The sequence below is a fragment of the Triturus cristatus genome, chromosome 5_2 (assembly GCF_964204655.1).
Source record: "Triturus cristatus chromosome 5_2, aTriCri1.1, whole genome shotgun sequence".
NCBI classification, from domain to species: Eukaryota; Metazoa; Chordata; class Amphibia; order Caudata; family Salamandridae; genus Triturus; species Triturus cristatus.
In genome coordinates, this window is record NC_140588.1 from 844,936,251 (window position 1) to 844,960,914 (window position 24,664).

The window sequence follows — 24,664 nt, forward strand, 5'->3', positions numbered from 1 at the left end:
TCTGTTTACCCTTGTCCCCCCCACTCTTCTGCTGGGGACCCTGCCCACCTTTGGCAGAATCTCCCACTTGGCCCTTGTGGACCCTGGTACTGACCCAGCGGTCCGCCTCCTCAGCAAGCTTCCTAGGGTTAGTCAGCCTACTATCAATCAGGTGCTGGCGTAGCTCAGGAAAACAATTACTAGACAAGTGCTTCCATGCCATTAAATCAAGAAGCCCTTGAAAATCATTAACTTTGCTACCCTTTACCCAACCATCCAGTGCTCTGCAAAAAAAAGTCACATATTCAACATACGTACTGTTTGGAATCTTGGTGCAACCCCTGAACCTTTGCCTATACAACTCAGGGGTCAACCCATACCTAGACATCAAAGCAGCCTTCATATGGGGATAGGAATTATAATCATCGGAAGGCAAATCCAGCAGTGTATCCCGCCCCTCACTAAGGAACCGTCCCCACAACCCAAATCTTTTTCAGGGACCCGGTGGGAAGACATGGCTACCTCATAGGCCTTAAACCACGGCCCTATGTCATCATTTAAAAAAAATTCCTTTATTACATCCTTGGGTATGTACACCCTTGACTCCACCTGCACGGACGGTGTGCTGCCACCAGAGGGAGCCTTTTCTAGACTCTGGGCTTTCAGCTCGATCTCCCTCAAAACCTTTTCATGTTCATATTGTAGCTTCTTTTCTTCCAGGGCTAACTTTCTACTCTGCATTTCCAATTCTAACTGCCCACTTAACTTGAGCTTGGCCAGCTCCAATTCATGCATCTTACACTCTTTTCTATCTGCCAGCTCCTCTGGAGATAGACTGTGGTTAGAAACACTGCTACCAGCAGGGGAAGGGGTTCTCCTTCCTCTTGAGCACACTGGCCCATCTAACTGTTCCTCTGCATTATCATCATCAATGGCATTCCTTCCTTCTACCCAGGCCCTCAGCGCCTTGTAGAACTCTGCCTTGTTTTAACATCCAGTTGTAGAAACTTTAAACTTTTGCAAAAGGATTTCAGCTGCTTGGCAGTGTAGTTTTCCAATTTCTCTTCTTCGCATTCCAATTCAGTATTCACAGAGACTACGGATGCTGCTTTCTCCACCATGGTTAAGTTTGGCAGTACTCAAAAATAGAAAGTCCCAAAAAGAAATCTACCAACAAGTATTGGTTGCGTTTAAGGTCTGCACTCACTAAGTAGTGTTCACCAATCACTGTACATGAGTCACAAATGCAAGTCCAGACTCCTCACCGCTGACTACCAATGTTAGAATCCAGGTTCTCTGGTTGGCACAGGTAGGTACTTGTGACAAGCAGGGAACCTTTCCTCTAGTCAGGGTAAGGGGTTACACTACTAAAACACCCCTTGCTCACCCTCTAGGTAGCTTGGCGCGAGCAGACAAGGCTTATCTCAGAGCGTTATAGGTTAAGCATTTGTGAACACATACAGTAACCCAGTGACAACACTACAAATGGACACCACACAGGTATTTATATTAAAAATAAGGATTCTTTATACAGGATTATCACAAGACCATTAAACGATTAAAAATGCACAATACGGTTGCTTAGTTGGTAGAAGATTGCTTTGTTTCTCTTAAGTTCTTAAATGCGACACTTTAAGTCAATGTACCTTAGATGCGACACGCAGGGCAACGAAAGTGTTGCAGCGATGCAGATGCGTTGAAGTTCTTGGTGCAAAAGAAATAAAGACGGGATCTTCCAGATGCGTTACGTTTCTCCGATGTTGCGAGAAGGCTCGACTCGATGCGTCAGCTACAGCGGCGCCACCCTTGACGAGATGCGACGACAGCGGCCTTGGCAGCGGCACTCTTCTCTGCCATTGCGAGACGCTTCCGCTCGATGCGAGGCTGCAGCGGTGACACCCCTTCTGCGAGATGCGACGACAGCGGCTCCAACGGCGGCACGCTTCTCCGTGGATGCGAGGTGCTTTTCTGGATGCGGTGCAATGCGACAACTACGATGGCTGCGATGGCGACACGCTTCCTCCTCAATGCGAGACTCTTCTCTCGATGCCGTGCAATGCGACAGCTACGATGGTTGCGATGGCGACACGCTTCTTCGGCGTTGCGAGACACTTCTGGAATGATGCGAGACGCGTCCGCTCAATGCGATGCTGCAGCAGCAGCACCCTTTGCGAGATGCGACGACAGCTGCTACGACGGCGGCACGCTTCTCTTCCTTGCGTCGCGCTTCCAGCTCCTTGCGACACGCAGTCCCTCAGAAGGCCCAACAACAGCAGCAGGCACTTCCAAGAGACTCTGGGGAGCTGGGGGTGAAGTCCACTGCTCCTGGGACTTCGTTCAGGGGGCAAGCTCAGTTCAAGCCCCTAGAGATCTTTTCAAAGCACAAGTTGAAGTAAAGTCTTTAGCAGTCTTTCTCCTCTCCTTCAGCAGCAAGGCAACCACTGCAGGCCAATCCCCCTGGTCAGGGACAGTTAGTCATCCTACAGCTTTCCCAGTTCCTTCTCCTCTGGCAGAGGTTCTTCTTGTTTCAGCAGGATCTAATTTCTTGGGAGCAGGGTCCCAATACTTATACCCCTAATTCCTTTGTTCCTCTGGGGTTGAGGGGCCTTTGCCCAGTCCAAACCAGTTCCTGAGCACTCTGTTGACATGACTCTGCCTTTCTATTCAGGGTGCAGGGCAGAGACATCAGCCGCTCCGCAGGAGGTGGAGCCAGCATTGTGGTAGCATAGCACAACCCTATTCAGAGCCCAGGTGTACTCCTCCCACCCATCTGACTGCCAATCTTCCTATTCACCACCAGGCTACCTAGCCCTGCCCCTCTGGGTTTCCACAGCCCTGTCACTCACACAACCAGACAGGCAGATACACATCATAGCAGAGGCAGGCTGAAATGGTCAGGCAAGCAAATACCAACTTTCTAAAAGTGGTATTTGCAAACACAGAATATTAAAATAAACTTTACTAAAAGATGTATTTTATTATTCTGAGTTCAGGCATACTAAACTCAAAATTCTACCATGTTCCCTGGGTCTGTTAGGATCATAGAATGTAACAATTCTAACAGCCCATTCTGGCCTATGGAGAACAGGTAGCCTTACAATAGTGAAAAACGAAAATGGCTGTAATTCACTATTAGGACATGCCACACACATCAGGGCTTGTCCTACCTTATGCTTACAATGCACCCTGCCCTTGGGCCTACCATAGGGGTGACTGATATGAAGTTAAGGGAAGGTTCAGAGACTGGTAAGTGTGTGCACTTACCCAGTCAGCATGACAGTACCAGACTGCACGCAGGTTCTGCAATGGCAGACCTTAGATACATTTTACCAGGCCGCATCTGTGGGTGGCACATCCAGTGCTGCAAGCCCACCAGCAGCATTTGTATTTACAAGCCCTGGCACTCCTAGTGCACTTTACTGGGGTCTGACAGTAAACCAAATAGGTCAATCATGGAACCCAACCAACATATACATTTTAAATAGGGAGCACTTGCACTGTGGAACTGGTTGGCAGTGGCACAGTGCTCTGAGCCCCCTGACTCCTGAGGCTTGAGCCGGGAGACAGTTCGTGGCTGTGCGCTGCGTGACGTTGCTGCTATTCCTGCCGCGCTGCAAAGTACTCATGGTAGTTGCTTTTAGTTGCCTTATTTTAAAACTTATTTTAATAAATCCTTGTTCTTATTGCATTTTACTTACTTCGCCTGACATCAGAGTGGGGCAGTGAGGCAAGTTGACATCGACAGTGGAGGAAGTTAGGTGCCATCTTGGGTGGGTGTGTGTTGGTGCACTAGACTTTTGCCTCGCATCCTTCATATGCCGGCACTACTGGGGCCGCACAGCGGGCGCGCAGCTGGCACGCCGAAGGCGCTCCTAAGGCAAGCCCGTCTGTGCCCGTCCGCGCTTGTCAGTCGCCGGTCGCCAGGCACCCTGCACAAATTCCCTCCGAGCCTATCAGTTACTCCCGCGCGGAGCTGTTGGGACTGGAGGTGAAGTGCTCTATGTTTCGATGGACGCCCCAGGCTGATCCGTATAAGTGTAAATCCTGTGCATTTCAGTTAGCAGGAATGGATAGAGTGCCTTTTTCATCTGAGGACAATGAGTTTAAGTTTTTTAGCTTAATCTGTCGGTCCCTCATGAAACACCATGCGGGGGTGTTTGACCTACTTTCTGAGGAGGCCCCTGATGCCGTTTTCTTAACTGAGACTTGGCTTCCGCAGGACTCAATAGCGGCACCTTGGCTTGTCCTTCCTCAGGGTTATGTGATGAAGACAGTCAATAGAGAGAGGGGGCGTGGTGGGGGCATTGCCATAATTATAAAAGATGTATATAGCTATTGTTTTATAAAGGATTCTATTATGGACTGTGAAAGTGCTATGTTTAAAGTTATGTTGACCCCCAACTTCACTATGTCTGGTCTTTTAGTTTATCGCCCACCGGGTCTCGCTACTCGCTTTAGGGAGGATTTTTTTAACAGAATTGCTCTCTATGCTGGCAGGGCAGCAAACTTTACTATTGTAGGGGATCTCAATCTCCACCTTGAGTTGCACGAAAAAGCGGAGATTTCAAATGTTTTGGCTGATATGGAGGCATTTCAGCTGGCTCAATGCGTCTCTGAGAGTACTCATGAGGCAGGGCACCTGTTAGAACCTATTTTTTCGAATCTGCAGTCTATACAGGTCACTTCTCCAGCTCCATTGGCCTGGACGGATCATTATCTGGTTTCTTTTGCCTTGTACCTGCAGGGGAAAGTTATTCCCCCTCGCCCAGTTCCTGTGCTGAAGCGTCCTTGGCACAAACTAGATCTTGGCCAACTTTCGGCCTGCCTGGCTGATAATAGGCCCCCAATGCCCTGTGACGTGGAGGCCTCAATCTCTTGCTTCCATGAATGGGTTGTCCATAGCCTGGACACTTGTATCCCTGCCCGTCTGGGAGTAAAAAGCAGAGGGTTCTCAAACCCTTGGTTTGATGCGTCTCTTGCTTTAGCCAAAAAGGGCTGTAAGCTACTGGAATGTGTCTGGAGACGTTCTTATAACGTCTCGGCTAAGCGGGAATATCGGGCTAGTACTAACCCTGCCAAATCGGTATTTGCCCTACTCAAGAGTATGTAAAGTGCGGGATCTGCGGTTTCTTCCCCGATTGTCTCCAACCAGCAGTGTAGTGAGTTGGCATGCCACTTTTTGGCTAAGGTCGAGCAGATCTACTCCAACCTGCCTCTGGTGGAACAGTGCGTGGGGAGTGAGGCTTCCATTACTTCTGGCCCCTTGGCGGGTCGCAGCATGATATCCTTTCCATCTTTATCTCCCGACGAGTTTGATGTACTCTGTCGGAAGATTAAGTCTGGATCCCCAGCTGATCCCCTTACTCCTGCTTTATTTTGCCAACTCCACTCCGTTATTTCCCCGTGGGCTTTGCGTTTGGTGAACTTATCCCTTTCTTCTGCTGTGGTTTCTAGAGCGGGAAACATGCTAAGGTTATGCCATTGCTTAAGAAGCCTTCCCTGGACCCTGGTGAACCGGCTAATTATCGGCCTATTTCTCTGCTTCCCTTTCTGGCCAAGGTGACAGAATCCCATGTCAACTCTGTTCTCTCGGAGTTTGTGGACCATAATGCCATCCTTGACCCGTCGCAACATGGTTTCCGTGTGCATCATGGGACGGAATCTGCACTGTTGGCAGTGTCGGAAACTATCAGGGACAGTCTGGATAAGGGTGATTCCGTAGCTCTGGTCCTATTGGACCTTAGTGTCACCTTCGACACCATATCACATGCAATTTTATTAACTCGTTTGCAGGGATTTGGTGTTGAGGGTGAGGCCTTGGGCTGGTTTTGCTCCTTCCTGAAAGACAGGTCTTTTCAAGTCTCTAGGCCTCCGTTTCACTCCCAGGAGTTTGCCCTGCTTCAGGGTGTACCGCAGGGCTCAGTTCTTAGCCCGCTCTTGTTTAATCTCTATGTTCGCCCTTTGGCTGCGGTAGCTAAGAGCAGAGGTCTTGCATTGGTGTCATATGCTGATGACACCCAACTGCTGATCTCCTTTTCCAAGAAACGTGATGTTAACTTAAAGAAATTTAAGGAGAATCTTTTAGCAGTGGCAGATTGGATGGCGGGCAATTTCCTGCAGCTCAATGCCAGTAAATCCGAGATTTTATTACTCGGGAAGGACCGTGATCTATGGTCCGAACAATGCTGGCCTGAGCGTCTTAAACCTGCACCCTCTCCTAAGAAAGTTGTAAAGAACCTTGGGATATGGTTCGACCAAGATCTGACATTTGAAGCGCAGTCCAAGACTGTGGCTGGGGTGTGTTTTGGGCTTCTTCGTGGCCTAAGACCTGTGATTGGTTTTTTCCCCCTAAAGTGTGTCAAACCATAGTCCAGGCCCTAATTTTGTCTAGGCTGGACTATGGGAACATACTTTATCTTGGCGCCAATAGAACCAGAATTAAGCGCTTGCAGCGGGTCCAGAATGCCGCTGCGCGACTGTTGGTAGGGCTTCCTTGGTCATGCTCAGTGACTGCCCTGCTTTCTAAACTGCACTGGCTCCCTGTGGAGAAACGCGTCCAGTTTAAGGCTCTTTGTGTGCCTCACAAAATCTTATCGGGTCAAGCCCCGCTGGGCCTAGCCAATTTACTTATGCCTTATACCCCACGTCGCCCCCTAAGATCGGTGGGCTGCGCCCTGGTTTGTGCCCCCCGCGTCCTCAAAGCTAGAGCTGGCGGCCGCTCTTTTCGGAACCTAGCCGCCAAACTCTGGAATTCTCTAACAGCTCCCATCAGAACTGTTCAGCTGCATCTGCCGTTTCGCAAAGAGATAAAAACCTGGCTGTTCTCTGGTCCTGCTAAATCTTCATAGATTGAGCAGCCTGCTGTGGCTGTCGCTTGGTTATTGGTCTCGGTCAGGGCCGCGCTGGGACGCCCCGTTGCTGGGGCAGCCATGCGCGCTACAAATCGAACTAATAATAATAATAATAATAATACTATTAATAATAATAAGAATAAGAATAATAACACCAGCAAAACACATGAGGCACAGCGACAAAAAAGTGGAAGGGAGACTCACGCCAAGGTGCCAGGTCTAACACCTATCACTACCGCAATTGTGTCTTGGGCATTGGCGGTGACAAACCGCTGGTGCCAGGCAGTAGGTACCGAGATTTGGGTGCCATACATTGGGGCCTATGACCGTGATTTGGGTGGCGGAGCATGCCAACCGCCATTTGACCATGTGTATATGCCTATCACTGCCGCAATTGTGTCTTGGGCATTGGTGGTGACACACTGCTGGTGCCAGGCGGTAGCTACCGTTATTTGGGTGTCATACATTGGTGCCTATGACCGTGATTTGGGTGGCGGAGCATGCCAACCGCCATTTGACCTTTTTATATGCCTATCAATACCACAATTGTGTCTTGTCCATTAGCAGTGACACACCGCTGATACAAGGCGGTAGCTACCGCGTTTTAGGTGCCATACATTGACATGGGTGACAGTGAATAGGGTGGCAGAGCACTTTGACAGCACCTATGGACACATCATGCTATGTCAATGGCCAATGGGCAGTTCTCAACAGTGCACAGTGGCCACATGAACAATGGCACATCATTGTGCACACAATGCTAATGTCACAATTAAGCCACTGCTGAATATACATGGCATGTTTGTGTATGTGATTTGGTACATTGGCATGTTCTCCCTCACATGTCACTTGTGATATTGATGGGCATGTACACCGAACAGTGTTGTTATGGAGATGTCAATGTGTGATAGTGCTGTGACAATCACAGTGATGTATGTCTCAATGAACAATGTGCATATTTGAATGTCTACTTTTATTGGATCATGCACACACGTGTTGCTTACACTCTGCCTGTGGTAATTGTGTTGTTGATGTGTGCCATGTTCAACTTACGCCTGAAGGTGTGGCAGGTACAGCAGCTAGGTATGAGACAGTAGTGTTGCATTTTACACATATGCTGGATGAAATACTCTCATGCGTGACCATGCTAGATGTGGCCATATTCCTATGTGCATTCTCATAGTCAGATGTTGTTTTGGAGGTACTTGTTGTGTGAAACGGGGACAAGTGTACGAGTAGTGTAGCTGAAGGTGTCCCTACATGTAAGCTGCTCTGTAACTCAATTGTGATGACAGTCATTGTTGGCGTTGTGTCAGTCAAAATGTAAGAGGTTGTGCACATCTCATGGTATATTGCATTGACATGTGTCCACTTCCATCTCAACAAGGAGGAGACCAAATCTGCATCGTCCCTTCACAGTGCTGGCAGACATGGGGAATGAGGAGATCATCTGCAAATTCCGTTTGGATAGAGCCACCTTACAGAACCTTTGTGCTATGTTGGAGTCCCACCTACAGCCTCGCAGAATATATCCAACAGCTTTCACTCCAATGTCTAAGGTGATGGCAGCCCTGCATTCTTTTGCCACTAGATCATTCCAGAACACGGTGGCCAGCACAGCTGGCATGTTGCAACCTATGTTCAGCATGGTGCTGCGTGATGTCTTGTCCTCTATGATGATCTACAAGGACAGATATATCCATTTCCCTAGGGGGCCTGAATTGGCAGCTGTGAAGGGAGATTTTTATGCCCTTGGACACATCCCCCATGTTGTTGGTGCCATTGATTGCACCTATGTTGGGCTAATTCCACCACAGGCACGTGAGCACATCTACAGGAATCGGAAACATTTCCATTCCATCAACGTGCAAGTGGTGTGCCAGGCGGATATGATCATGACCATCTCGCACGTGTTAGCCAAAATTCCCGGCTCAGCCCATGACTCATACATCATGCGTAACAGCATTGTACCATAGCTGATGGTTAATCTGCTTCCTGTGCGTGCATGGATTGTGGGTGAGTATGCAGAGTCAAATAGCGTGCTGTGTGTGTGACATGCAGTCCTCTGACACAGTGTCATTACAAGGTGTCTCTGTGTTCCTCACACCTAGGTGACTCTGCATATCCCAACCGTCCTTGGTTGCTGAGCCCACTGCGGAATCTCAGGACACCAGCCGAAGTCTGCTACAATGATGCCCATAGGAGGACACGTCGTGTGGTGGAGCGTACTTTCGGTTACCTGAAGTCATGGTTTCGTTGCCTGGACAAGGCCGGAGGTGCACTGATGTACTCGCCCGGGAAGGTGTGTCAGATTGTAGTGGCATGCTGCATGCTCCACAACCTAGCTATTCGCAAGGAGATCCCCCTGATCCTGGATGCTGATGAGCAGCAAAGGCCCCCGCCTGCAAACCAACCCGTGTCCATTGATGAGGACAGTGGAGAGGAGGAAGGTGTTGACCTGCATCAACAGCTCATCAGCCGCTACTTCACTTGAAGGAAAGTGACTATGTACTACGGAGCCATTGTCTGATGATGTTACTAATGTTTTGAATGTGTATTTGAGCTTTGTGACTGCAGCCTGTTGTCGGCTCAGTGCTGGCTTCCAATGTTTCTGGGACAGGGTAGTTTGGCACAGATACAGGATGTTTGTCGGTACTGTTGCTCATTGAAATGTGTGCAGATTGGAGTACCCTGATGACAAGTGTTGTGTGATGTCTGTGATTCCACACCCAGACTAGTGAATGTTGTTCTATTGTGTTTTCCTAGGTCCCTTCAGCCTCTCCTTGCCTACATACATTCCATACTCCTGGTACGTTGTGCTCATGGTGAAGACTGCAATCCTGGAATAAAGACGGAGCAGAAACAACCACATGTGTGTAAGTAGAATTTATTTTCAGTGGTGACATGTGAGGGGAAACATTTAAATAGGGGTGATTAGTGAAGCAGTGGGTTGACAGTTGTGGTAAATGAGAGAATTGAGTAGTCACCACATTGATGTGGTGACCCAGTCCAACAGACAGATGCCATTTACAAGGCAGTGTGGGGAAGGCGAGTCCAAAAAGTCAATGCAGTAGTGAAGAGGGTTGCCATCTTGGCTGGCTCCGTGTCTGATGTTTTGCAGGTGCTTGGCCACTGGATACTTCCAGGGATGTCTTGGGATGGCCCCTTCATCGCTTGGCAGGGGGGGCCTATGCTATAGGGTCAGGGGGATCTGAGGACTCTCTGTGGCCGCTGTGGAGGATGTTGAACTGTCATCCTGTGGCCCAGTAGGGGGAGGTGAAGGTGTTGTTTGTGGTGCAGGCCTGTCCCTCAGTACCCCCACTAGCTGGCCCAAGAGGTCCAAAATTTGTCCCATGCATGTGTCCATGGACCTCATCAGCAGGAGGTGCTGGCGGGAATCTTCTTCTGACTGGCCCGTTCTTCCCTGGGCCCATTCATATGCCCCATGGACTCTGTTTATGTTGTCCAGGGCTTCGGTCCTAAGCCCTGGTTGTCTGTGAGTGACCCTGCCCCTCCCACCTGCCCTACTGCCACGGACCTGTTGCCTCACCACTGTGGGCACCCGCATCCTCTCCCTGCCCTCCTCAGTTGGTGGTGTGGGGTGGTCATACTCTGTGACAGGGGGAGTGTTGCAGGCACCACTGGTGGTGGTGGTGGTGGAGGATGCACAGGCCGTAACAGCAGGGGTCTGCATAGCTGTTGGTGTTGCTGAAGAAGTGGTGGGTGGGACAATGGGGTCCTGGGACCGGTTGTGCCATGGCACACCAGATGGGCCGGCTCGGAGCTCCTTGTCCTCTGAATCCCGGCAGTCGACATCCAAGAGTCCATGTTCCAGGGGAGGAGACTGGCTCTGCAGGTTGCTGGTGTTCTCTGCAGTCAGTTCTTGGTCACCTGTGGGACAGATGGAAAATGGTCATTGTAGTGCACCCCACAAGCTTTGTGTTAGCTGCGTATTATTCACTGTTTGTACACCACACAGTTGACTAATCATCACATTGTTTGTATGTGCACTACTGTGCCTCCTGGGATGATGTTGAGTTACAAGCATTTCTTGTCCATGGTGTAAGGTGTCAAAACTTTCCATGCGCCACGTGCATGTTTTGTGATTACAGGGACAAGTTGCCATCTAGGGACTAGCGCAACAAATATTTTCTGTGACGCATCTTTGTTGATTACCCTGCAATGGCTGGCGTAAAATCTGAGCATAAACTGGCCATTGTTAACTTATGCGAACCTTTGTCATGTCATGTGCAAATCTGAATTTGGACCAACAACCATGCTTTCTTTATTTTCATGTGGTCCTTGCTGCTCTGGCCACATGGCACTTACACATGGCATTCAGTGTTTTGCATGATTGTGCACAGACTTTCTTCAGCATGTTAATTGTTGTGTCACACTTTGGTTGCTGTGATAGATTAATTTGCTTAGCTGTCTGCGCACTGTGAGTGGCAATGGTATTGGTGTGTATATATGTGCAATGAGAGGGCTGGTGTTGTCATATGGCACCATGTTTTTTAGAGAAATGGCTGGGTGCATGTACTGGCTACTTACCTGTTATGTTTTCTCATTTGTGTTGGATTTGTGACACATCTGTGTGTGTGTGTGTGTGTGTGTGTGTGTGGTGTGGGCTTCCATCCTGCTCAGGGGTGGGACAAGGAAGCATGATATGTCTACCTACCTATTAGTTTGAAGTGGACAGTGCAATGGCTGACATATGCATCTGGGTGGGAGGGAGTGTTCCTTCTTGATGAGCTAGGGAACAAGGGGGCCTGGTATGAGTTGTTGTGTATGCCTCCCACCCCCAAACAGTCCTCCCAGGGAAGATGGCGACCTACCTGTCAGTTTGTTTGTAGTGATACAATGGCTTCCAACTGCTTTTGGGTGGGGGAGTACTCCATCTACTCAGGTGTGGGACAGGGGGCCTGATGGGAGTTGTAGTGCAGTATTCCCACCCCCAAACACCCCTCCCTGTTAATATTGCTACCTAATTACCAGTTTGATGTGAGCAATGCGATCTCTGCCACATGCTTTGGGGGGTGTTCCATCATGCTCAGGGGTGTGACAGGGTGCCTGGTGGGAGATGTAGTGCAGTCTTCCCACCCCCAAACACCCCTCCCTGTTAAGATGGCTACCTACCTGTTAGTTTGATGTGAGCAATGCAATCTCTGCCACATGCTTCTGGGGGTGTGCGCCATCCTGCTCAGGTGTGGGACGGGGGCCCGGTGGGAGTTGTGGTGCAGGCCTCCCACACTGAAATAGCGCTCCCTGGGAAAATAGCTGCCTATCTGTTAGGTGAGAGTGAACCATTCAATGGCTGGCAAATGCTTCTGGGTGGGTGGGAGTGCCCCATCCTTCTCAGGGGTGGGTCAGGGTGCCTGGTGTGAGTTGTCATGCAGGCCTCCTACCCCCAAACAGCCCTCCCAGGGAAGATGGCTACCTACCTGTTAGTTTGTTTACAGTGATATAATGGCTTCCAACTGCTTCTGGGTAGGGGAGTGATCCATCCTGCTCAGGTGTGGGACAGGGGGCCTGGTGGGAGTTGTGGTGCAGGCCTCCCACCCCCAAACAGCCCTCCCTGAGAAGATGTCTACGTATCTGTTGGGTGAGGGTGAACCTTACAATGGCTTCCAACTGCTCCTGGGTGGGGGGGGAATGCTACATCCTGCGCAGGGGTGTGATAGGGGGCATTGTGGGAGTTGTAGTGCTGTTTGCCTGGACACATACAACCCTGTAAATGTTGTCTATTTTTGGGGTGATTCAGATGGTGTGAGTGTTACATCTGTGGGACATGTGTTGCAAATTGTGGTGCATATGGATATAGTTGTTCATCTGAGATGGAGCTTTGTAGTTTAGCTGGACAGTACACAGCTGTGTGATGGTCTACATTTGTTTGTACTTACCAGCCTGCACTCCCCCGGCTATTCCTGTGAGACTCTCTGGATGCATTCTGGCAAGCACCTTCTCCCATGCAGTGAATGTTTTGGGTGCAATGGGAGGGCCACCGCTAGTCCTCTGAGCCAGCTCACGGTTCTTGCTCCTCTTCTCTTTTGCAACCCTCTTCAAGTCATGCCACCGCTTCATGATTTCCTTTTTGTTCTTAGGATGGGCCCTACTGCATTGACCTTATCGACTATCCTTGCCCACATTTGTGCTCTTGTGGCTAATGGTGTCTGTTGGACCAGGATACCAAACACTTCTGGTTCAACTCTGATTATCTCATCTACCATGACTGTCAATTCACTCTCTGTGAATTTGGGCATTTTCTGTGTGCCATGGTGTGTGATGTGCAAAAGGGTTATAGGTGCAGGGGTGTGACTGGTGGGGGTGGTGGTGATGTGTATGGTGTGTAATGTGCAAAGGGTTTAGAGGTGCAGGTGAGGATGCTGGGTGTGGTGTGAGTAGTGATGGTGTGTTGATTTGCCTCTTCTTTGTGCTCTGGTGTTCGGCCTTTCAGTTGTGGAGTTTTGCAAAGGATTGTGATCAGGGAAGGGGCTGGTTTTGTACTTAGCTGTGTGGATGTGTCCAAATGGGATATTGCTGCCAGGTGTGTTGTGTGGGTTGTCCTGGGATTTGCATTTTTGTAGTGCCAGTTGGTTGTGTCATTGGGGTGTGTTCTGTGTTTTTGGGGGCATGGCTACTTTGCTGTGTGCACTTTGTAGGCTTTTTGTGAGTTTTTTCTGTCGACCGCCATATTTGTCATGGTACGTCCGCAGCGATGGCTATGCTACAGCTCTTCCGCCGGCTCTCCCATTCATCACTGTTAGCGACCGCGGCGGTCAGAAACAGCGGAACATACAGCGGTAACATCGGGGATATCCTAATTTTCCGTGCGGTGTCTCCGTTGTCATGGCGGTGGTTTGGTTATTTTCCACCGCGAATCCAACCGCTGCGGATGATTTTTCTTTGCCTCGTTCCGCCGCGGTCGTTTTTTTGGGCAGTTGATCCTGGTTGTACTGCCGGTTTTGCTGTGGTACCGGCGGAATGTTGTTTTACGCTACCATGGCGGTCGGTGGTTTCCCGACCGCCATCCTAATGGGCCCCTAAGTTCCTATTTGCAGAAAAGGGTTCTCCTTATCTCTTCATACTGAATTGTAGCTAATGCATCACAGCCCTCTCAAGTGAAGCTAATGAATAAAAATCAAGCTAATGAATAAAAAACAGATTTAAACCCTGCTTTTTTGCTGAAGATTCAATAATTATAGTGAATGCACTTGTGGCATGTGGCTTCACTCCATACCAATATTCTGCTTTGCTTTTTCTCACTTATTTATACCATTTACTGAGTGCATTGCTTTGTCGAAAATTATATAATGTAAGTTGAGGGTCATTAAATGCTGTTCTTAGTTGCACATTGATTTAAGTTTGCTGTAATGCAACACTAGTAGCACACTGAACTCATCTGCCCCTTGTAACATAAGCTGCACAGCCTTCCTGATGAATCATCTCACAATTAGACAAGACACTATGACCATGTGATGGGCCTTTGCACCACTGCTTTTCTTGATTACTCAACAAACTGTGATGGGTGTCTGAACTTGAGGTCCTAAACCATGGACAGTGGGTGCATGGGCAAAGTGGGAAGCAAGGAAAAAGTGGGAGAGACTATGAGCAACCAGGTGGAGACAGCAGCAGTGAGATTCTCACTGACAGAGGATAGAGGGAAATAATGTAATAGCCTATCAATCATGTAACAAAAAAAGGGGCAGTTGCAAACCTCTCACTGTGCAAAATTCCCAGAATTTTGGCAACAAAACATCAATATAGTGCCTACCTTTCTATTGCAAACATTTGTGATGGTAGTTTCACCATGCAGCCATGATGTGGGTAGCCTGTCATCGTAGGCCACTTTCTCCAGAAAAGAACACAATCATGTAAAATCTCTTCTTTACTGGTAGGGAAATAAACATTGTAACATGATTACACATACAAACGCCTCAGGCAAACTCCTGAGCTTTTCCATTATATCAAAGTGTGGGACAAGATATCTCAAAAAGAGGTATGTTTTGCATCTGTATAGATTTCTATGCCAGGGTTTTGTGCAAAGAGGAAATAACGCATATTTTGATGCATACTGCAAGGCAAAGTCGGCAGGTCACTGTACATATTGTGGACCTGATCTACATAGGTAAACTTACACTTTTGTACGTTTGTGACTGTGGAGAATTCACAGTCATGGATGGAGAAATCCATGCATAAAAATACAGGACAGGCCTGTTGTTAGACCTGTCAGCCTTAGGGGGGTCTTTCCCACACCATTTTTGCCTCTCTTCCTCTATTTCTGCTGGACTTAGTACTGTTTGCACTTTACAACTTCTAACAAGTGCTAAAGTGCTTGTGCACACTCCCATAAAACATAGTTAAATTGACTTATACCTAATTGGAATTGGCATATCTAATTCACTTGTAAGTCCTGGGTAAAATGGTATTCAATATACCGAGCAGACCTGTTGCACTTATTGTGCCACCCAAAATGTGTTGCACCTTGAAAAATGTCCCAGGCCTACCACTGCAGCCTCACAGCAGCTTTAAAATGCCATGTTGACTTGACAATAAGGCCTCCTTGCCTAGCTTTAAACCTTCCTTTTATTACATAAAAGTCACCCCTAAGGTAGATCGTTTGTAGCCTGTAAGGGAGGGTATTTTATAATTGAAAGGTTGGATATGTTCTTTCTAGGTTTACATGTCCTGGTAGTGAAAAACCCTAAAATAATTGTTCACTATTGTGAGACCTACCCCTTCCATAGGATAACATTAGGAGTTACTTATTACATTTAATATGCTGCAATTTCCATTTGGGGCAGGTAGCTGAATCATGTTTGGTGTCCAAGGAAATGTGATGAAAACCCCTATTCTATTGAAAAGTCAGGCTTTAATTACAATTTTGAAGATGCCACTTTTAGAATGTGGCCTTTTCCTGTCCTTAGCCATTTTGTGCCTGCAGCCTCTTTTGGGTCACATGATTCATTGTAACTGACAGTTAGACTTTATAAATTCCTCCTAGACAGTCACACAATAGAGGAAATAAGTGTGCCTGAAAAGGCCATATGCTGGCAGGATGGGGGGAGGGCAGAGCTGAGCACATCCCCACTTGCTACTGAGTAGGATGTGCTCTGCCTTCACAGAAAAGGATATGTCACCTCCACTTTGTCACTGCTGCCAGCTTAGAAGCGGGGATTTCAGGAAGTTCCATGGACTTTAAAGCTATTGTCTAGAAACGTCTCCAACTTTCCAGAAAGAGGTCACCAAGGTATAAAAATAGGACCACAGACATCAACTCTTAGGTTCACTCCTGCACCTGCAGGAGGCTTCAGAGGACTGTCTGCTGTTGCAATCTGCTGTACAGTATGTAAGACTCCTTTGCTGTAGCTGGAAGATTGCTTTATTGCTTAGAGACTGGCTTGAACCCTGAGAGGCCAGCCCTGCTGCTGAGCCCTTCATCTTCATCTGAACCCTGGACTATCACAGTGACTCAAAGGGCTAGGTTGCTGGCCTCCTCTTGAGCCACAGAGTCACAAAAGATGCACCTGGATCCAGCCTGAGTGAGTCCTGAATATCCGAGGGGTGTCCCATCAGTCCGGGATACCAACTCAAGTCTTTCTTAAATTTCCTTAGTCTGCAATTGGCTTTTTTTTCTACATTTAAATACCCTATCCTCCTCCTTTACCATGGAGCTGGTGAATGTTGACAACCTTGCTAGGCTTGAGTTGCAAATACTCTGCAAGGAAAGGGGCTGAATGAGGGCAGGAAAGCTTCCGGAGTGGATCTACAGCTAGCCCTCGGACCAGTAGAGGAGGACCCTGTAGAGGACCTGGACTTGAATGAGGATGAGGTGCATGATCTAGAGAGGGACCATGAGGTGCGTGAAGAGTGCAACTACCCCCAAAAGATGAACCAGGACACCCAAGATGGGGCAGGGATGGGCATGTCTTCAAGCGTCCTGTCACCAGAGGAGCTGGAGGACAGGTAGGTGGAGAGGACGCCCTACATATAGCCGGACAAATCAAATCTGGAGACTGAGGAGAAATCTGAGGCTGTGAGGTCCTTGGCAAATTAATAGGTTGAGATTCGAAGACATTCATATTGGAGAAGGCTGAGAGGGCCTTTCCTGAAAAAGAGAACTATTGTTGGAGAAAGAGAAAAACATGAGAGAGCTAGAGCTCAAGGTAAGGCAACATTAAGGATCCAACTGTGATGGTGGTGGCATACCAGCAGTCTCTGCTGGAGAAGTGAGATTCCACATACCACAGAACTGGGTGCCTAACTATGTGGTGGGAGATGAAATAGACTAGTGAATTGCACCATATAAACTGCTCTAAGGGTGCACAATGTTCCAGAGGTATACTGGGGGGTACTTTGTGGAAAAACATGCCCACATTAGGGAGGGATGCACTTCTTACACTAGAGGTAGAGGATCAGACAAAGCATGCCCCATGAAAGCTATGGATGGGCAGAATTTGTTAAGTTTCACTTTGTGGATTTCTGTGGAGTTACATAAAAACTCCGCAAGATTCCTCAGAGTTCCTCGGCCGAGCGGAACTAGGCATGTCGCATTGATTTTTAGCACCAGGAGCTCATTCACACTGACAAATCAGCATGGACAGCATCACATGGGGTGCCAGAGGGCACTGCTTCTCGAGTTGATTTTGCTGCCACTTGAGTAGATTTTCTACTTGAGTAGCAGTTTTCTGACCGCTAAAGGGTTGCGACCTCCTATAACTGCCCACGTTGAATAGTGTCTGCCTAGGCAGTGAAAATCGGGCTAGGGAAGCCAATTCTTGCTTGTGCTTGCTAACTTACCATTAGCAAGCCCCCTGTGAGAAAAAAGTCTCCCACACAACGGTTTGCGAAATTTGCCTACAACTCCACATAACATGTGTAACATGGAGTGGCCAAATCTCTGCCAACTCAGCCGGCAGAGTGAAAGCTTTGCCCACCCTTAATAAAAGCCATACATGTTGCTACATTTGGGCTGACCCCAGAAAAGTACCATTCAGGAACAGTCCCAAACTCCCAAATCAGTCCTAGATGGACTTCTTAGATTATGCCAGCAAGGCACTGAAGGGTTGGATGAGGGGCAGCAAGTTGGATGATTTAACTGGGCTGTACAACCTAATTTCTGATGGAGAACATACTCAATATTTGTTCTTTGGAGATGCCCCAACATCTCGTGCATATCAGGCTTACTGATCCCTAGAAGTCTGCTGAGGAGGCATACATCTGTGTAAGCATCAGAGTGTCTACAAAGGTGTCTGCAGGTGACTCCCAAAAGTTTGGTTAGGGTTCAGAACTGAAAAACAAGTGGGGAGATAATAATAAAACTAAGGAGTTCTCACAAACCCCCAAAGCAGTTCGCATGGGAAAGGGTCTCAATCTCAATCTGGCCAACAGAAGAAAGGCTTCATAGACAAGAATACTGGAAAATGTGTCCCTGAGTACTATGAATGCCAACAGTATGGGCATGTCAAGGGATATGCCTAGTGGTCCAAGAGGGTATCGCTCTCTAGTGGGGGGCAATCGCAGAAGTTAGCCAGTCTAGTGCTTGGTGAGGAGATGGCCCAAGTTATTGTGGTGGAGGCTAATGATGTTACCCTAGTGTCCCTTGGTGACATGAGATGGAGCCCAAAGCCCATATGCCCTCCAATTCTTCAAAGTAAAGACAGTGGATCATCCCAATGGGCAGGCAATGGAGGCTCTGAGAGACACAAGAGCCTGTATAACCTACTGTCAGGTGTCAGCTGGTGTCTTCAGAGCAGGTAATTCCCAATATATTCTACCAGGTTGCAAAAGCGGACAAAAAGGAGAGCCAATACTATCTGGCCCTGATTGCCTTTCTATGGGGGGTCTCTGGTCTTCTGAAAGTTGCTCTAAGCTCTGCCATATCCACAGACAGTTTGTTAGGAAATGACGTGAAGTACACTACCTTAAAGGATTGATCACAGGTCGCACTTGGAAATGCAAAGGCTGCCTGAATGGGTCAGAGTACAGGTGGATGGGGCACTAGAAAAGGCCACCCGGCAACCTGCCAGGAAGGGTATTGCTTCCATTGATGATCTGCCTGAGCTTGGTGGATTGCAAGCAGAAAGAAGACCCACCAGGGAAGAGTATTGTAAGGCAAAGAAGGATTGCTGAGCCCTTTAGGGCCTGAAGGGAGAAGCTGTAGCCCCGGCAGCTGGTGACACCTCTGGAGAACACTTCATATTTTGGAAGAATTAACTCCTATATGGTGAGCCTAAGGCACCTGAGCGTGGGATAACTTTGTGATGGTAGTTCCAAATGTTACAGGACCCTCCTACTGGGTTTGGCTCATGAGATACCCTTAGTAGGACATCTAGGGCAGGACAATACCTTTCCCAGGCTTATCACCCACTTGTTTTGGCCCTGGATGAGGACAGCCTCTGATGCATTTTGTAGGACTGTTCTTGCCTGCCAGGCTAGTGGGTTGACTCAGAAAAAGCTAGGGCTCTACTAACTTCCATGCCTGTTGTTGGTACACCCTTTGAGAGGGTGGGCATTGATATTGTACGACCCTTAGACCCCAAGACAGCCTTAGGCAACAGATGTATCCTGTTCTAGATGGACCATGCCACTGGGTACCAGAAGGCCATCCCTCTGAGTATCATAACTGTACCTGTAGTTGCCAGGGCCCTAAAAGGATTTTTTTCCAGAGTTGTTTGCCCAAAGAAGTGGTGTCAGACAAAGTCATCAACTTCATGTCTGTATACATGACATCTATGTAGAAGGAGTGTGGGGTTACTTATACATTCTCCACACCCTAACATCCACAAACCAACGGGATTGTTGAAAAGATAAAGTTCAACAAAACCCTTAAAGGCATGATTATAGGACTTCCTGAGCCCATGAGGTGGAAGTGGGGTGTCTTCTTACCATGCCTGCTTTATGCTTACAAGGAAGTACCACAAAAGGGAGTGGGCTTCACACCATTTGAACATCTGCATGATCACCCTGTCAGGGGATCTCTCTGCCTGGTCAAGAAGGGGTGGGAGAAAGCTCCCAAGAAACCGCCCAGTATTTGGTTAGCTATATGCTAACCCTCAGGTACCAGATGGCCAAGTTCTGGAAGAAGACTTCAGAGAACTTGGAGGCTAGCCAGTAGGTAATTACTAATAATAGGACCAAGCAGCTACCATGGTGAAATTCCAGCCTGGACAGAGAATGGATGATGGATGATGGATGATGGAGCCAGTTGAGCTTAGGGCTCTCTAGGATCACTGGACTGGGCACGATGAGGTGGTAGAGAGGAAGGATGAGTCCCCCTATCTGGTGGACGTCAAGACCTCCAGAAAGACCTTAAGGGTACTGCATCCCAACTGCCTTAAACTCCACTATGATAGGCCTGAGGTCACCATGTCACTGGAGACAGATTAATGTGGAGGAGTAAGAAAGAAAACCTTTCCCGATCTCCTATCATCCAAAGAGAAGGATGGGTCAGTGGAGTGTGTCAACCTCTCTCTTACCCTGACCCCAGAGGGACTGTCACCAGTTACTTAAACAGTTTCCTCCCAATTTTTCCTACTCCTGGGCTTACACACCTGTGTGACCATGATGTTGACAATGGGTACAGTCTGCCTATCTAAAATAAAATGTTCGGTCTGTTTGATAAGGTGAGGGCCAGCATCTAAGGAAAAGTCTCCAAGCTGCTGGAATTGGGGGTCATTGAGCTCTGCAGTAGACCTGGGCCCAGCCCAGTGCTACTGGTACCAAAGGGGCCCCACCAGGCACTGCCTCAGAAAAGGTTCTGTGTTTTCTATGGAGGACTCAACTCAGTCACCAAGACTGATGCATAACCAATCCCCCAAGCTGATGAGCTCATTGATAGGTTAGTGGCTGCCAAGTTCCTGAGTACTTTTGAGTTGCCTTCAGAGTATTGGCAGATTGCCCTAACTGAGGGGGCTAAGGGGAGGCTAGGCATCTCTAACCCAGGGGGCCACTTTCAATTCAAAGTGATGCCTTTTGGACTGAAGAACGTCCTTGCCACCTTCCACAGGCTGGTTAACCAGGTCTTTTCTGGGATGGAGGCCTCCAGTGTGGCTTATTTAGATGACATAGCTATCTTCAGCAGCAACTGGCAGGACCACCTATTTCACCTGCCGGAAGGACATCATGTTTTGCAACAGGCAGGCCTGAATAACAAGGCCAGTATGTGCCAGGTAGGGCAAGGATCTGTGGTGTACTTGGGACACTTTGTGGGCGGGGTAAAGAGCACCCCTTTCTGCCCAAAAGAGAATATTCTGATCTGGGAGCCACCAAACACTCAGAGAGAGGTGAGGGATTTTCTAGGCCTAACTGGATCTTACAGGAGGTTTGGCAAGGGATATGGTACCATTGTTCCCCCTTGACTGAACAGAATTCAAAGAAGCAGCCAATGAAGGCGATCTAGACAGAGGCCTGTCAGAAAGCTTAGACTCCTTGAAACAGGCTATGTGCACGGTACCTGTGACTTTTCCCAGGGGTTCAACACTAAAACAGAGGCCTCAGATCATGGTATAGGGGCAGTCTTAAGACGAGTAAATGTGGAGGGCATAGACAACCTGTTTTACAGACAACAATGGTTACTGTGGACAATCATAATAATCAAAGGAAAAGTGATCTCTGAAAGAGAAGAGGTAAATAACACAAATGTTTTATGAAAATACATTGTTTCACATAATTTAATCACATTATTTTAAATCCAGTGCATGGTGTCCCAAAGGATTGTGAAATCTATATTTCAAGGTTGTGACTTTTTGTGACATAAAAACAAGGTTTCATCAAAGATGTACAAGAGCGACCATTAAATCAACACATAATATGTGCTTGCAGCCTACTAATACAGTAATAAGGGCTGACAATGGTTCGCTTCACTTAGTCGATGATGTTTAGACCCACTTAACAATGTGGAGTCTCATCAGAACCTATCAATGAAGGGACACCTGGGGATGACTGTCAGATAATGTGGTGTGCACCGTGTGGGGGTGGAAAAGGAAGAAGAGTACTCACCTAGGGCACAGACTGGCACCTACAGTGGGGAGGGTACTGACAGTCAGAAAGGCTCAAGGTTGAAAGCCGTAATAATTACAAGAAGGGCGAAAAGCTGTTGTCAGGAATTTCCATGGTACTTGGCTAAACTCTAAATTGGCCTCAAAGCAAATGATGACAATCTGTCTTTTGGTTACCCGGTTTGGAGAGGATAATGGAATGAAATGGGGCTGGCAAAATCAGCTGCGGTAATTAATCACACTCGCCTCGTGGAGAGAACTGCAAATATCTGTCTCTCCTTGTGAAAAGACCACCTGTAGCATTCATCTCTAGGAGGCTATTTCCCATGGAACATGGGTGATATGCTATTGAGAGAGAAGCCTCTGCTCTGGTCTGGACACTAAAAAAGCTGAGACCATACTTGTTTGGGGCTGCCTTCTGGGTTCACACAGACCACAGGCCCCTCAGGTGGATCATGCAAATGAGGGGTGAGAATCCAAAATTGTTGAGGTGGTCCATCTTCCTACAGAGAAGGGACTTTACAGTGGAATACATTCCTTTGTCAGACCAATCCAATACTGATGGTCTATCTTGCTTTTTCTGCCTTAATAATGAGAACTCTCAATTGGTTGTGTTGATTTCCCCACTTTTATTTGGGGGGAATTTGTTAGATCTGTCAACCTTATTGTGGTGGTCCCCCAAATTTTTGCCTCTCATCCTCTATTTTTGCCAGCATTTTCATGTTGGCCTAAGGACTCTGTACACACTACCACTGCTAACCAGTGTTCACTCCCCTAAAGCTATACTCAATACACCCTCACCTCTCTGAGTGTTTGGCATATCTCATTAACTTGTAGGTTCCTTGTAAAGTGGTATTCCATATGCCCGGAGTCTATAAATTAAATGCAGCCAGTGGATCTGTAGCACTTATTGTGCCACCCACATAAGAAGCACCTTAAAACAATTCCCAGGCCTGCAACTGCAGCCTGAATGCTGTTTTAAACTGACAGGTCGAATGTGGCAATAAAACCCTCTTGCCCAGCACTAAACTCCTCTTTCTTACACATGTCACTCCCAAAGTAGGCCCTGGGTAGCTCTTAGGGCAGGGTACCTTGTAATTAAAAGGTTGGACATGTACTGTCCGGTTCTACAAGTCGTGGTAGTAAAAATCTCCTCAAATCATTTTTCACTATTGTAAGGCATATCCCTCCCATAGGATAACGTTGGAGATTCCTTCAGCTGTAATTTCCAGTTGGGAGCTATGTCATATTTGGTGTCTTTAGATTTGTAATGAAAAAACCCTGTTTAATGGTAAAGTTGCTTTTTTATTACAATTTTGAAAATGCCAATTTTTTTGTGAGGTGACAATTTCCTGTCCCTAGCCCTTTTGTGTCTGGAACCTGTCTTGGGTCACATGACTGGATGTAACTGACAGTTAATAGTCACACAGTAAAGGTATTTGGTGTACCTGAATGGGCCTTCTGCTGGGTGGATGGAGGGAAGAGCTGAGCACAGACCAACTTGCAACTGAATAGTGTGTGCCCTACCTTCACACAGAGGGTCTATCACTGTTCACATTGCCACTGCAGCCAGCTTAGGAGCAGGTCATGGAAGTCAGGGAATTCCAAGCACTTCAAAGACAATTTCAAGAGCCTTCTCCCACCTTCCAGAAGTAGGGCACCAGGATATAAAAATTGGACAACAGCCACAAACTCTTCAGTCCCACTCCTGGACCTGTGGAAGAACTCTCGGAGGAATACCTGCTGCTGTGACCTTCTGTGCACACTGCAAGACTGCTCTGCTGTAGCTGGAATGACTGCTTTGCAGCCTGAAGCTTTCTTTGAACCCGCAAAGGCCACAGCCCTACTGTTAAGCACTGCATCCTCACCTGAACCCAGGACTATCAGAGTGACTCCAAGGGCTAGTTTGCTGGCCTCCTGTTCAGAGACACGGAGACACTAAACCGCACCTAGACCCAGTTTGTGTGAGTCCTGAACCACCAAATGATGTCCCACTAATCCTGGACTCTTGGTAGTGATGCTAAAGTTGCCTAGATGGCCAAATTCCAAAACTGAGGAACATTTTTGGCCCAACACTGCTCTGAGAACCAGGAGGAGACTGGGACCAACCTGCTCACCTAACCGCCTGAGATGCATTACTGATCATATTGACTTTGTGACTTCTCACTCTACATTTATCTCTGCAGAAGCACATTTCTTCAGTGGTCCTTCACCTAAGGGGTATCTGGCCTCATGGAACTGTCTTCAGCTACCGCCCTCTGCCTCTTCCATTGTAGATTTTTGACTTCCAAACAAGAGACTAAGGGCCATATGTAGGGAGCATCACATTTACCGATTCATAAATACCGAATTTTACCGATTCGGTATTTATGAATCAGTAAATGTGATGTAGGTAATCATTCGGTAAATTTTACCGAATCGGAAAAATTCGGTAATTATAAATCGGTATTTACCGATTCGGTAATGAGGCATACCTTCCCATTGATTCCTATGGGCCTGGAGCGCCATAGGAATCAATGGGAAGGTATGCCTCATTACCGATTCGGTAAATACCGATTCGGTAATAGAGGGAGCATATTCAAGGGTGGCAGGGTGTCACATTGACACCCTGTTGCACCCCTGAATCATGCATGTGTGCACATGTGACGCACATACATGCCCTAAGGGCATGTATGTCTGCCACATGGCACTCTTAAATCTGCAAAATATTACTTTTTGCAAGGTATTCGTTATTTATCATCAACCTGTATTTGGTGGTAAATAACGAATTTCTAATACTATTTGTCACTCTTTAAAGTGCTCCCTACATCTGATTTCAGGATTCGGTATTTACCGAAT